The sequence below is a fragment of the Pan paniscus genome, chromosome 9 (assembly GCF_029289425.2).
Source record: "Pan paniscus chromosome 9, NHGRI_mPanPan1-v2.0_pri, whole genome shotgun sequence".
Taxonomy (NCBI): domain Eukaryota; kingdom Metazoa; phylum Chordata; class Mammalia; order Primates; family Hominidae; genus Pan; species Pan paniscus.
Window position 1 is genome coordinate 127055355 of NC_073258.2, and position 14033 is coordinate 127069387.

At 51.8% G+C, this 14033-nt stretch overlaps 1 protein-coding gene across 3 annotated transcripts in view; it reads left to right on the plus strand.

The window, feature by feature from the left end:
* The window catches only part of ST3GAL4 (ST3 beta-galactoside alpha-2,3-sialyltransferase 4), a 59064-nt gene that overhangs the window by 17385 nt on the left and 27646 nt on the right, over positions 1-14033 (plus strand). The window contains exon 2 of one of the 3 annotated variants that reach the window (XM_063608874.1): positions 7810-7888. The exons of the other annotated variants lie outside the window; for them this stretch is intronic. The gene's annotated coding sequence lies outside the window, so the exon portion shown is untranslated. The remainder of the gene's footprint in view (positions 1-7809; positions 7889-14033) is intronic. 3 annotated transcript variants of the gene reach the window in all.

A 14033-nucleotide genomic window follows, 5' to 3' on the forward strand; every position in this document is an offset into this window, starting at 1 on the left:
GTTTCGTGGGAATACTGATATTATATATTCAAGTATTTGTTGATTACATGCACTGTACCTTGTTTAAAGCCTGACGTCTTGAGTACTGTGCACCCCTGTGCCTGCTGAGTAGCGGAGGAACTTTGAAAGGGTCTGTTCTGGAGAGGGGGTGCTGCTCTGGAGAGGGGGTGTTGCTTTGGAGATGGATTAATCAGGAACTTGGGTGCTGATTCTAGGAGGTACTGCATCTAGAAAGATGGGAGGTGGGGAGTGCAACTTCCCCAATTTTGCCTTTAACTTCAGATCCTTGGGGTGGGTGCATTGCTTCTCCTGGGATGGAGGGGTGCCGGGGAGCCCCTGACCAGGACCTGGAGCAGGTCCACACAGGCACTGGATTTGTCCTTTACTTTGGGCCCAGGCTGCACTCTTGACTTCCACCTCCTCACACTGGCTTCAGCTTTCTCACCCTGAGAATGGAATTCAAAGCCTCTGCCCCTCCCAGGCAGACACCAAGGTATGATTTTCAAGTGGTTGGTGTCTTGTGACTGGCAGCTGATAAACGGGTGATACAATGTTTCTATACAGGAGTCTGCAGTGCCAGGCTGGGGAGGGGGGCGTGGTGGGTAGCCTGTGGAGCCTGAGGGTGGGAACAGAGAGACTTCTTTTGCTGTAGGTGGAAGCCTGTCTGGCTCCTTTCCCTCAAAGGTCAGACAGCTTGAGAGATGTTTCCATCCTCCCATGCATGACCCTGAGGCAGTTAGCTGGTCAGTTACTCACTGTGCTCTCTGCCAACTCTAATGAGCCAGGAAGCCTCCCCGTGCCCAGGCGTGCTGTGATCACAGTGTTCAGTGATGGGGTGAGGCTGCAGCGTCCAGCCAGGGGCTGTGCCACAGGGGCCAGAAGATATCTGACCTACTGTCACTGCCTCTTCCACTCTGTTCCACCTGCACTGGAGCGATGCTATCCGATGAACAGATCCATTTATTAATTCAACACATTTGTATTGAGAGCCTGCTGGGTGCCGGGCACTATTGTCAACATGGGTAATACAGCAGCAAGCAAAACAAGAGAAACATCTTTGCAAGCAGGGGAGGGGACCTGCAGTGTTGGGTGTGTGGAGTTGTTGCTGGGAAGTAGAGAAGCTGAGTAAGAGCTGGACAAAGAGGCCAGGCACAGTGGCTCACCCCCGTAATCCCAGCACTTTGGGAGGCCGAGTTTGGCAGATCACTTGAGGTCAGGAGTTCGAGACCAGCCTGGACAACATGGGGAAACCCCGTCCCTACTAAAAATACAAAAATTAGCTGGGTATGGTGGTGCATGCCTGAAATCCCAGCTACTTGGGAGGCTGAGGCACGAGAATCGCTTGAACCCGGGAGCTGGAGGTTACAGTGAGCCAAGATCACACACCATTGTACCCCAGCCTGAATGACAAAGCAAGACTTTGTCTCCAAAAAAAAAAAAAAAAAAAAAAAAAATAGAGAAAAGGAAAGCTGGATGAAGAGAGATAGCCAAGCCCATGTCTACGGAAAAGCATTCTTGACTGAGTGAACGAAAGTACAAAGCCTCAGAGGAGGGAGCATGCCTAGGTAGCCCCCTAGACCTGGTGAGGCTGGTGCGTGGGGCAGCCTCCATGGAGAGGAGTTGGGCAAGGAAGGAGGAGGTGCTGGCCAGTAGAGCACGTGTGTCTCTGTGTGTCAGAGCAAGGACCCGGGCTCTCCCCATGAGTGAGAAGAGTCCATGGAGGTTTTAGGGCTGAGGAGGAGTTTTACAGATGACCGGTCTGTTCTTGGGACTTGCAATTAGCGGACCGTCTGTATCCGAGTGTTGATCGGGTGGATTCTAACCCTGTGGGAGAACTCCCCAGCCCGTAGCCTGCTCTCACTGTACCTGGCAGTTGTATTAATGACGTCAAATGCACAGTCCAGCTTGAGTCCCCTCTAGAACGTGGGCAGCGGACGCTAAGCCGAGAGGAATCGCTGTGGGTTGGCAGACACCGTGGAAACTGACTCCTGGACAGGCTGTGGAGTGTGTGGAAGCAGGTACAGCCCAGGCCCGCGCTGAGGTTCGGCAGGGGAGCCAGAGGAGTCCGCAGCCCGGGAGACCTGGCCTACAGCGGAGAGAGTCAGTCCGTGCCAGTGGTGGGATGTGGCTGCAAAAAATGGTCGGATTCATGGAAGTCTGGTGTCCATCTGGCAGGCGTTAGTGGTCCCACGAATACAGCTGTGTGCCTTGAACACGTACTGCAGAGCTTCCAGAGAGCACCAGGGCTGTGGGGGCTAGAGACTGTGTCTCGTGCGGAAGCGTGGCTGAGGAGGGGCTCGACAGGCTCTTCGTCACTGTGCGGAGCCTTCAAAGGACTTGGATGTGCTTGAGACCCCTTCCCCTAATTGCTGTGTAGGGCAGGGGTGGACATCCCGGGGATCGTGGAGTCTAGGGAGCCAGTCTGCACGGGATGGTTTTAGAAGCCGTAGGATGTGGGGGTTCTGGCTGAAGGAGCCAGAATTCCAGCGCCAGCTCCGCTCCTCATGAGCTGTACAACCTGGGCCTGTTACTGACCCCTTTCCCACCTTAGTTTCCTGACTGTACAATGGAGGTAATTATCGTGTTGAACTCACAGGGTCCAGATCATATTTAATACTTGCACAGCCCTTAGAAGCATGTAGCACAGTGGTCCTCAGCATTTGGAAATGTCTGGAAACATTCTGTCACACCTGGGGAGTGGGATTTCCTTCTGGTGTCTAGTGGGTAAAGGCCAGAGATGCTGCTAAGCGTCCCACAATACACAAGACAGACCACACGACAATGAACTGTCTGGCCCCCAAAGTTAGTGGGGCAGAGATTGCAGGATCCTGATTCGTTTTCTTCCTTTTTTTTTTTTTTGCCCTGGCTATGAGTAAGGGATCCTGGTTTCGCACAAAGTGAACGTGCAGTACGTTGTTTCAGTTGTTAATTCGCCATGCAATACATTGTTAGTCACGTATTATTGTTTGTCAAATGTGTATAAAACATCTGCCACATTCTTGGCAGTTTAATAGAATCTAGAGATATAAAGAAGTTCCTGACCACAGAGGTCATAGCCTCACAGGCAAGATAGGAAAACACAGAATTATATAATACGAAATTATATTATATCATAGAGCATATTCTATAGTAAGTTACTCCGATTGGCTCTTGGTATTAAAATGTCTTCAGTTTCAGAGGTCACAGGATAGTGGGCAATATTTGAAAGCCAGTAAATATAAAATAAAATATATTACCTGTGTGAAAGAGAATTTTTCAGGCACAATAATATTTTAAAGAGTTTATTTGTGTAAGAAGTGAATTGGGAAACAGAAAACCGAAAGAGGTTTAGTGGCCCAATGACAGTTTCAGAGGCAGGTATTTGGAGGGTGAATGTAAAAGCAAAATGAAGAATTTATTTGATTTAGTTGGTTGCAATTACAAAATTGCTTTGTTTGGTTTACCTTGTTGGGAGTTTCCTAGTCACATAACCATATGTTAGTTGGCTACTTATGATTGGCTGAAGTTTTATTTGTGTCAAACAGAAGCATTTACCATAAATAACCCCAGTTAAGATTTGATTATGCTGTCTTTTAAGCAAGGTTAAGGCTGTTGTTAAGGCCTCATTGGTTTTGTTTGGTAAGGAATTTTTCAGGCCTGGTCTCCAAATTTTGCTTTAACAATTCCTTGCTTTTGGTTATTCTCTCAGCAAGCTGATAGTGTGACTAGATGACACAGTATTACTCTCTGTTACCACCACCAATGTAGTCACTGGGACAAAGAGTCAGGTAGATGTTGTTGTCATCATCAATAGGTAGGTTGGGGATGAGAATTCCATGGCCACAGTTAGCAGTTACATAGTCAGTGTTGCTTTCCTCAAGTTGAATGATCCTCATGGTAACTGTTTGATATTTGAGCAGCTGTTGGAAATCATTTAGAACCCTTGAGAGAATACAAGGCACCAGGGGGGTAAACATAATAATTATAAGGAGAATAATAGCCAAGGATTGAAAAATTCCTCTGAGCAAAGATTCCCAGGAGCCAAGACCTAACCAGCTGAGTGAATCAATGGAGAAGGCAGTGCCCATCTAATGAAAAACCCATGTGTGTTCTTTAAGGCATTTTAAGTTTTTGGTAATACCTGATTTGTTAACATAAAAATGACACTTTTTTTTTTTTTGAGATCGAGTCTTACTCTGTCGCCCAGGCTGGAGTGTAGTGGCGCAATCTCAGCTCACTGTAACCTCCACCTCCCAGGTTCAAGTGATTCTCCTGCCTCAACCTCCTGAGTAGCTGGGACTACAGGTGTGTACCACCACACCCAGCTAATTTTTGTGTTTTTAGTAGGGATGGGATTTCACCATGTTGGCCATGCTGGTCTTGAACTCCTGACCTCAGGTGATCCACCTGCCTCAGCCTCCCAAAGTGCTGGGATTACAGGTGTGAGCCACCGTGCCTGGCCAACACCTTCTTTTTTTCTTTTTTTTTTGAGATAGAGTCTCACTCTGTCTTGCCCAGGCTGGAGTGCAGTGGTGTGATCTTGGCTCACTGCAGCCTCTACCTCCTGGGTTCAAGTGATTCTCCTGTCTCAGCCTCCTGAGTAACTGGGAATACAGGCGTGTGCCACCACAACCGGCTAATTTTGTATTTTTAGTAGAGACAGGGTTTCACCCAGGCTGGTCTCAGACTCTCGACCTCAGGTGATCCACCTCTCTCAGCCTCCCAAAGTGCTGGGATTATAGGCGTGAGCCATGCGCTCGGCCAGCAACACCTTTCTACCAATTAGGGAACAAGGTCTCCCTTTTTGAGCAGTTAAAGTAGCAAGAAGTCTTCTATTGTACAGTACTACTGAGGCCAATTCATTCATCCCAGATTGTACTGCTTAAGATAATTCGAAGTGTCATTTAAACTTTTTCAGAAGTTGGTAAAATATTAATTGATTTTTTTCAATTCACTCAACTGAGAGAAACGGGCTCTTACAGAAGTATGAAATCCAGAACCCCTTCATAAGACTGTGTCTGGGATATTATGATTCTCTTTTGTGAGGGGTCACTTTATGTACAAATGACTCTAAGGATTTGTATGGCAATTGAAGAGTCATATCTAGTCATTTTAGGTAGAAGATAGCCCACGCCACAGATCCAGACTGGCTAGGTGGAACACCTTTATATACTTTGTTGCTGCATAAAATGAATAATTCAGTGTTATCGATAGAAAGGGTCAAAGTGCATCCTATTACCCACGAGTTGGGGGTGATACGAATGTCATGGTTATTCTCCGTCACATCTGCGTCTGCACAGCGCCACGTTGAATGGTTATGGTTTCAATTGGAGTAGGAACAAAAAACATTTCTATGAATTTGATAAAATGACTGTATGCCATCATCAATTAGGGATGATTGGTTTTCTTTTTATTTGAGACGGAGTCTTGCTGTGTCACTCAGGCTGGAGTCAGTGGTGCAATCTTGGCTCACTGCAACCTCCGCTTCCCGGGTTCATGCGATTCTCCTGCCTCAGCCTCCCAAGTAGCTGGGACTACAGGCACCACCACCATGCCCAGCTATTTTTTTGTATTTTTAGTAGAGACGGGGTTTCACCGTGTTAGCCAGGATGGTCTCGATCTCCTGACCTCGTGATCCACCCGCCTCGGCCCCCCAAAGGGATGATTGGTTTTCTTTCCAAATATGACCTGAGCATTGATCTGTCCAATAAGCAAGACTGTTATTTACATTATATAGTGGATCTATTGAGGCATACAATTTTCCTGTAGCATTTCCATTGAACCAATGTCTAGTTCTAGTAAGTTCTCTGATGATATGGTTGAGGCTTTCATGGTCATGTTCGGATTTTATTTATGTGTCTCATGTAGGAATCTAGTCTTCATAATCTGTGTCAAACCTAAGAATTTGATTACAGAGGGATTCTGGAACACTGCCCAGATTCGGCCCAGTTCCATTCATGTTTTCTGTGCGTAGAGATAAGTTACCATTAGTGACATCAATCGTAGTTGTAGGCCATCCCTTTGCCTCTGTTGCTTCTTCCCAGAGCTACACTGGTTGATCATAAATATCAGCCAACTGCCAAGGGAAGGATACCAACCCCTTTCATAGCAATTCATAATTTTCCTGAATTGCTCACTCAAGTGTGTATGGGAGCAGGTTCTAATATTAGTTGTGATTCTTTCCATTTATCTAGAGGATTACGTAGCCACCAATTGCTTTGCTTAGTAGCGAGGATGGCTTCATGTTGAGCAGTAGATCTTAGAGGATATTCAGTGTGGATAATGAAATTCCCTAACAAAAATAAAAGTGTGAACATTTTGTGCTAAAACAAAACAAAAACAAGTCGGAGTCAATGGAAGGGGGCCACATGGAGTCTTGTTTCATTGTCTTGGGAAAGCTCTGTCTATTTCATGATATCATGTACTTTTATGGAAGGATTTCTCTTGGGTATCCTTAATTTTATTTTTATATTATTATTATTATTATTATTGTTGAGACGGAGTTTCTCTCTTGTTGCCCAGGCTGCAGTGCAGTGGCACGATCTTGGCTCACTGCAACCTCCGCCTCCCGGGTTCAAGTAATTCTCCTGCCTCATCCTCCTGAGTAACTGAGATTACAGGAATCTGCCACCACACCTGGCTAATTTTTGTATTTTTAGTAGAGATGGGGTTTCACCACGTTGGCCAGGCTGGTCTCAAACTCCTGACCTTAGGTGATCCAACCACCTTGGCCTCCTTAAGTGCTGGGATTACAGGCACGAGCCACCACACCCGGCCTGGTATCCTTAATTTTAAATCACATGTGGGTTGACAAGTCCAAAACTCTAAGAGAGCTCTCATTAGCTGTGAAACATGTACCCAAGGTTCAAGATCCTGACATTTTGCTACGGTGAGAATAGTAACTGAAACTGGTGTAGTGTCTTTCAACGGGGCTCAAGGGCAGTTGTTCTCTGCTGTCTTTTACAAAAGAGCTAGTCTTGGCTGGGCGCAGTGACTTGCGCCTGTAATGGTAGCACTTCGGGAAGCTGAGGCAGGCGGATCACCTGAGGTCAGGAGTTTGAGACCATCCTGGCCAACATGGTGAAACCCCATCTCTACTAAAAATACAAAAATTAGCCGGGCGTGGTGACACATGCCTGTAATCCCAGCCACTTGGAAGGCTGAGGCAGGAGAATCGCTTAAACCCATGAGGTAGAGGTTGCAGTGTGCCGAGATTGTGCCACTGCACTCCAGCCTGGGTGACACAGCGAGACTGTCTCAAAAAAAAAAAAAAAAAGATCCAGTTTCCAGATTCCAGGTCACGTAAGGTGGGATCATCAATAGGCAGGTCACAGAAAGCCTCCTTCACCTGGTGGAATATACTTTGGCATCATACATCAAGACCTTGCAGTATTGAGTCACATCAGAGCCAACAGTAGAGTGGATAAATGAAGTTCTGTTATGAAAGGCACAAGTCGTTCAGTATTTATTTCGTGAAGGGCCACTTTATGTGTTCCCCTAGGGGCTGATGTTCTTGCCATAAAGGTCGGTGATAATTCTTTTGGCCAAGGTAATTCAGTTGACTCTGTTAATTTAGCTAATTTTAGTTTTGTGATACCATTTCTGCATTCAGCCTTTCCAGAAGAGAGAGTGATGAGGGCAATGATAGTGCCGTCAGGTCTGTAAACTCTTATTTGGTGGATAACCTGTCAAATAAAGCGAATTGCCCTAGCACTAGAGACCTCCTCGGCAGGTAGGTGGGATTTCATCTTTCTAGAGCCTGAGCGTCTCCAAAGAAGAGCTGCCGCATGGAGCTTCCCTGACTGGTGACCTCCACCCTCTTCTCTCCAGACCTCTTTGCCCCAGAGGAATCTGCAGGAATGGAGGGAGTTGGCCAAAGCAGGGAGACTTTTACTCAGACCATATCCAGGTGAGCACACAACAGCCTTTTGTGCTTGGGCTGATGCGTGCATTTCTGTCTGTACATGCGTGCCTGGAAGTGTGCAGATGAGTGTGTGAGAGAGGGTATATGGCCATGCATCCTTGCATAGACAAGAACATGGCGTGCACTTCTGCATGTGCACAGCCCCTCCCCAACCTGGGCCTGTGGTGCTGTCCTGCCCCTAGCCCAGAGCTGGCCTCTGTTGGCTTTGAGACCCTGGCTTTGCACTGTGGCTTTGCTCGGCCTTAGAGACCAGCTGCTCCCCTGCTGTGGTCTCTCATAGTGGAGACTGATCCCTGGCCACCCATTCAGCTGCCCGAGGGCCCTGGGACCAGTGTTCATCCCCCCACCTCCCAAAACAGAGGTGTGTAGGGGTTCCCTGCCTGGAGTCCCAACCCTGCAGGATGGAGAAAATGGGCACCAGTTACTGTGACCCATTCTGGCTCCATATGGATTTGGTTTGACAACAAAGCTCCCTCTGTGTGTTCCCAAGCCCCTTACATAACCAGGGGCTGTGGGCAGAGGAGGAAAGGAGGAGGAGGTGGAGATGGGGACCAGGAGACACCAGGATGGGATGGCTGGAAAGGACACAGGGACCGGGAGGAGAGGGCAGGAGACGAGGGCCAGAGAGGAGGAGAGGGTGGGAGCAGGAGGGGGAAGTGCTGGTCTTGACCTCGCAGTTCTGCCTCCTGCTTCCTGGGGAGGGGAGGGTGGAGTCCAGCCACCGACCTCTGCTTGTGGATGCTTTGTCTTCTTTTCTTTGGACCTTTCCCACCAGTCCTGGATGGGCTGAGGAGGGGCCGTGGGACCTGTCTGGGGTGAGGTGAGGTCAGGTGTTGGGCTGGACGTGGGAGGCTGTTCCTTGGCCGCAGCCTGTAACTGAATAAATGCCATTAAAAGGGGAATCCATTTCCTCCCTCACTCCTGGCTTCCATTGCCTTCCCCCAGGCCCCAGCCCTGGTTCCAGAATCCCTCTGACCACTCCTTTTGTAGTGCTCAGGAGGGCAGAATAACTGCAGCCTTTCCCTGTGCCCTGCCAGGCTGGTCCCGGGCCCCCTCCCAGCCCACTCATCCAGGGATGCAGCTCTGGCCTTGGCCCACCCCCATCAGAGGGCCTGTGGCCCTGATCACCGCACTCCCCACTCTGTGATCAGACGTTCTCTCCTGAGCATCGCTGACCCTGCAGCTGTCCAAATAGAGCAAGAAGCGAATGTTCTCTTTGGGGCACAGCTGGACTGGCAGCCCTGCAGGGTCAGGTGAGCTGCCAGTCCTGGGTGTGTTCTCGGGGGTGGGGGTGGGAGGATCACGTCCTGGGCCGAGATCCCTTCAGCTCCTCCTGGGCAGGAGGAAACAGCCACACAGGGCGGCCACGAGGATTGTGGGGCAAGGGGTGGCTCTGAGCTCTCCCAGCTTTGGTTGGGGCTGGGACCCTGGGGGACATGCTCTCCTGGGTGTTCCCAGGCTCTGTGTCTGGTCTGTGCCTCAGTGTCTGGGTTTTCTGGCCCCAGGCTTCCTTGGGAAGAGCCTCTGGTTGTGCACCAGCCCTGAGGGTGGGGCTCATCCCAGGCTGCAGGGGACTGAGGGCCGAGCTCTTCTACCTTGAGGACAAGGATGATTCCTCAGGGCTGGGAGGAGGAGGAGGCACTGGCCAGGACCTTAGATTACGCAGGGCATGGGGTTGGGGCCTCACAGATGATGGAGAAGCCAGAGTTTAGGCACTTGGCATGACCCCTGGCATCGCCTTCAGTTGATTTAGTGTCTCTGCCCTGGGATATTCCATGGGACCCTGGGCTGGCTGCTGTGTGCAGAGGTGGGTGTGGGCCATAGCCCAGACCTGTTGAACCAGTTGTAGGCTCTGGAATCCTCTGTCCCTAGGCAGTGACCAGGCCCTGACAGGCGGGAATCTGTCCCTCCCATCACCCCCCCAGTTATGGGTGCAGATGACCCTGAAATTGCTAAAGCCTCAGGACTTGAGCCCAGAAAGTGTGAGCAGGCTGGCGGGGCAGCTGGAGGAAGGCCTTGCAGGTTCCTGGATTTGGGTGCCAGGTGGGCTGAGAGGACAGTCCCTGTCACTGGGACTGGGCACAGGTACAGAGAGGCTGAGACGGGCCCAGAGGACAGTGAGTGTGTGTTGTGTGGGTGCCGGGCCAGGGAGTGCCCTCCATGGGGCAGCAGGCTCTGCAGTACCCTCGGCCAAATGGCCACAGGCTGCCCTGGGACACTCTCCAGGCCTGCTGGGGACACACCTGTGGGGCTCATAGGCGTGGCTAGGTCTCCTCTCAGGTGCCAGAATCTTTCTGGGAGCTGAGCCTGGCTGGGCAGAGGGCGAGGAGCCCAGGATTCCCCTTTCTGTGACTTTGGAGGAACGAGGTTCCTGAGGGCTGGCACAGCCACTCCCTGCCCCTTAGAGGCTCTGGGCTGCCTGGTGACAGCTCCGGGGACCTGCAAGCTGACAGAGTCTCCAGGAGCCAGAGCTGGGGTGGGAGGAACCCGGTGGGCCTGAGGGAGGTAGAGCAGCAGCAGCAGCAGCTGAGCCCAGCCCCTGGCCAGCCCTGAGGAATGGGGGAAAAGAGTGCCCTGGCTTGGGGGGGTCCTCAAGCCCTGGAAGCTGTATGTGGGCATGGGGGGCGGGGGCAGAGAGGAGGAGGACTGAGAGGTGGGTGTATGTGGGCAGGTGTGTGTGTGTGACCAAGCTTGCGGGCGCCTGAGTATGGACTAGTGTGTTTGTGCTGGAGGAGCCTGTGTAGGTTACTGACATGGGAGGGCCGGTGTGAGCTGCAGGGACCAGAGAGCTGCTGGAAGGGGCTGTCTATGCCTTCAGGCTCTGAGTGTGGATGCAGCTGTGCCTGTTCAGGCAGATTCACCAGAGGGGCTACTGCGCAGAGCCTGGGCCCTGGACACCTAGACAGGCCCCTCCTCCCCTCGTCTTCCCTCCCTCATGGCCCACCTTTACTCTGAGGGGGTGGGCTCCCTGCGGGGGACAAACTGGAGAGGGGCTCTCTTGCCGCCTTCTCTGTTCCTGGGGACAGGCTGCTGCAAGGCGGAGGGCTTGCTTTTCCTGCCCACCCTCATCTTCACCGAGTCCTCGTCTGGGGGCCCTGCCCCACTCTCCCTCCCAATGCAGGGCCCTCTCCTCTGGCGAGCCTGCCTCGATACTCCCCGGCTCAACCCCTTTAACCCTGCTGGCTCCTAATGGGACTAATGGGACTTCAGGTGTGGACCCTCGGACCCTCCACTGCACAGTTCCAGAAACTTGTTCATCAAGTGCCAGGCTGACCATGGTGTCCGTCTCAGTGCCCAGCAGTTGTTCTGGTGATGGGAGGTGGGAGTACAAGGTCTGCCGAGTGAGGCAGAGGACAGGGGTTTCTGAGCCCAGATCTCAGGTGCTCCAAGACGGTCAAAACCAGAGATGAGAGCCTGAATTCAGAGGCTGTACTGTGGGGCAGGGCTGGAATTTGTGGCACCTGTGTAGGGACTCCAGGGCTGAACGTTGCCTTTGCTGTCCCTGCTGGGGGATTTTGGGGTACCGGGTTTGGATAGAGTGTGTCATCTGCAGAGGCAGCACTGTTCTGGAAGTGGACTCTGCTCAGGTGTGGGGGGCACCACGGACAGGAGGCTGGTGTCTGGTCAGGCTGAGGGATCCATGTGCCAGCCCTTCTGGGAAGGCTGAATGGGGTGGAACTGGTCAGGGCCTGGCACCAGTTCCAGGATGTGCTACACCCAGACAGACAGATGGAGAGCCACCTCCTTAGGGGCCTCCTCCCCCTCCCCTTCTGCATGCCACCACACCCCAGCAGCGTCTCCTGAGGCTGGGCCATGGGTGAATCTGAGTCGAGGGCAGGGCAGAGTGGGAGTGGCAGTGCCTCTGCCTGTCTCCCTGGCTGTGGCAGGTCCTTTGTCATATATGGACCAGGAGAGGTGAGTATGATTGTGGTAGTAGTGGGGGCAGTGGCTGAGGACCCCTCTCTTTGCTGGGCTGAGACAGAGCTTGAATGGAGAGGGGCTGCCTTGTGCCTGGGAAGGGAGGACCAGGTGTTGCTGGCACCTTCCACGTCCTGAATGCTTGTTCTGTGCCCAGCCCCTGCTGAGGCTGCGGACGTTAAATACCAGGATATGTTTTGAGACTCAGGACACCTCTGAGGACTTGCTGCTGTTATCCACATTTAAAAGACGAGGACTCTGAGGCTCTGAGAGGTTAAGTACCTGGTCCAGGTCACCGGGTCAGTTTCTTTCTTTTTTTTTTTTTTGAGATGGAGTCTTGGTCTGTTGCCCAGGCTGGAGTGCAGTGGCGATCTCGGCTCACTGCAAGCTCTGCCTCCCGGGTTCACACCATTCTCCTGCCTCAGCCTCCCGAGTAGCTGGGACTACAGGCGCCCACCACCATGCCCGGCTAATTTTTTTTTATTTTTAGTAGAGACAGGGTTTCACTGTGTTAGCCAGGATGGTCTCGATCTCCTGACCTCATGATCCTCCCACCTTGGCCTCCTAAAGTGCTGGGATTACAGGCATGAGCCACCGCGCCTGACCCACCTGGTGAGTTTCTGAGCTCCAGACAACTCATCCCAAATTTCATGGGTGCATAGAGTATAGAGATTAAAAGTAGTTCTGGCTGAATTTTAAATCCTGGTTCCACTATTTTCGACCTGTCTGATTTTGGGACATTTAATGTATTCCTTCTGTGCCTCAGTTTTCTTCTCTGTAAATGAGAATGAAAGAGTACTCCCCCATCAATTTGTTGAAAACTTCAGTAAGATTATGCCAGCAGCTGCAGCACAGCCCCAGGGATGATTTAAAAGTGAATTCAGGACAGGGCGTGGTGGCTCACGCCTGTAATTTCAGCACTTTGGGAGGCTGAGATGGGAGGATCCCTTGAGCCCAGGAGTTTGAGGCCACCCTGGACAACATAGTAAGACCTTGTCTCAAAAAAAAAAGCTAATCCAGTGGTGTCACTCTTTGTTATTAATGCCCCCCAGTGACATTCATGACACCCAAACTTAGAATCTGAGCTATTAGGGTGGCCTGTGACATCTATACCACGTGTCCCCGTGGCCTCCCTGGCACCCCCGTTCCTTCCTGGCTGTCTGCCACCATATGGAACTTTCTGTGCCTTGCACCCAGCAAGCTCAGAGTCTTGGGCACTTCTCTCAGTCTGGAACCTTCTGTTGCCTACCCCATCTTCCCATGGCTGCCCTTCATGTAGGCCTCTGGTTTATAGCCAGCTCCTCAGAGACATGGTTCTATCCCCCCAGTGGCCAAGGGCTGGTGGCCCTCACTCTCTGCCCCTGTGCCCTGTGTTAGTGGTCCTGTGGTTGTCATTGTCCCGTCATCTCCACCATTTCCTGTTTGCTGTGTGTCTGTGCCCCCCAAGGATGAATGCCATGAGTCCAGCATGTCACCCTGTTTCTGTCCTGCCACAGTGCTCGAGTCAGTGCCCTCCCTGCTTGCATTCGGCCCACAGGCCTTGTGGCTCCTGTTTCTGCTGACCTGTCCAGCCTCACAGTCTGGGGAGGCCTTGGGGTCCCCAGCCTGCGCTGGGACAGCGGTATTATTCCAGTAGCCCTTCTGTGGAACAAGTAGGGAAGGAGTGATGTGACCTCCGTGGCTCTCCTGGGACACAGGTTAGTCCTGTGGGTGACCTCACTTTAGAGAGGGCTGGCCAGCTGTGCCGGAATTAGGACGTGGGTACAGCTGGACAAAAGGTGGCTGGAGCCAGCTCTGCAGAAGCCACACCTGCTCATGAGAAGGGTATCCTTGTGAGTACAGGGGAAATGGCATGGAGGAAGACAAACACCGGTGGGTGGCTCTGCCAGCTTCCCCTGGGGTGCTTCTGGCGACGCCCAGGCCTGTGCACATCCAGATCTTTGCACTGCGCTGTTTTGACTTGGAGAGGAGAGGAGGAAGTTAGCTGCTCTGAATGGTGTTGCTGCTAATCTCTACAGCACTTTCCTGTAAATTAGGAACGGTAACACACACCCCGCCTCCCTCACCCCGTTGGAGAAGCCCTGCACCAGAGCATACAGTTTGGCAAGTAGGGGGAGGGCTGGAGCCCAGCGTCACTTGCCGCCCTGGCCAGGCCGTGATTGCCCAGGGTGCATACTGTGGCTGGTGCTCTGCCACCTGCTGTTTCTGTCCT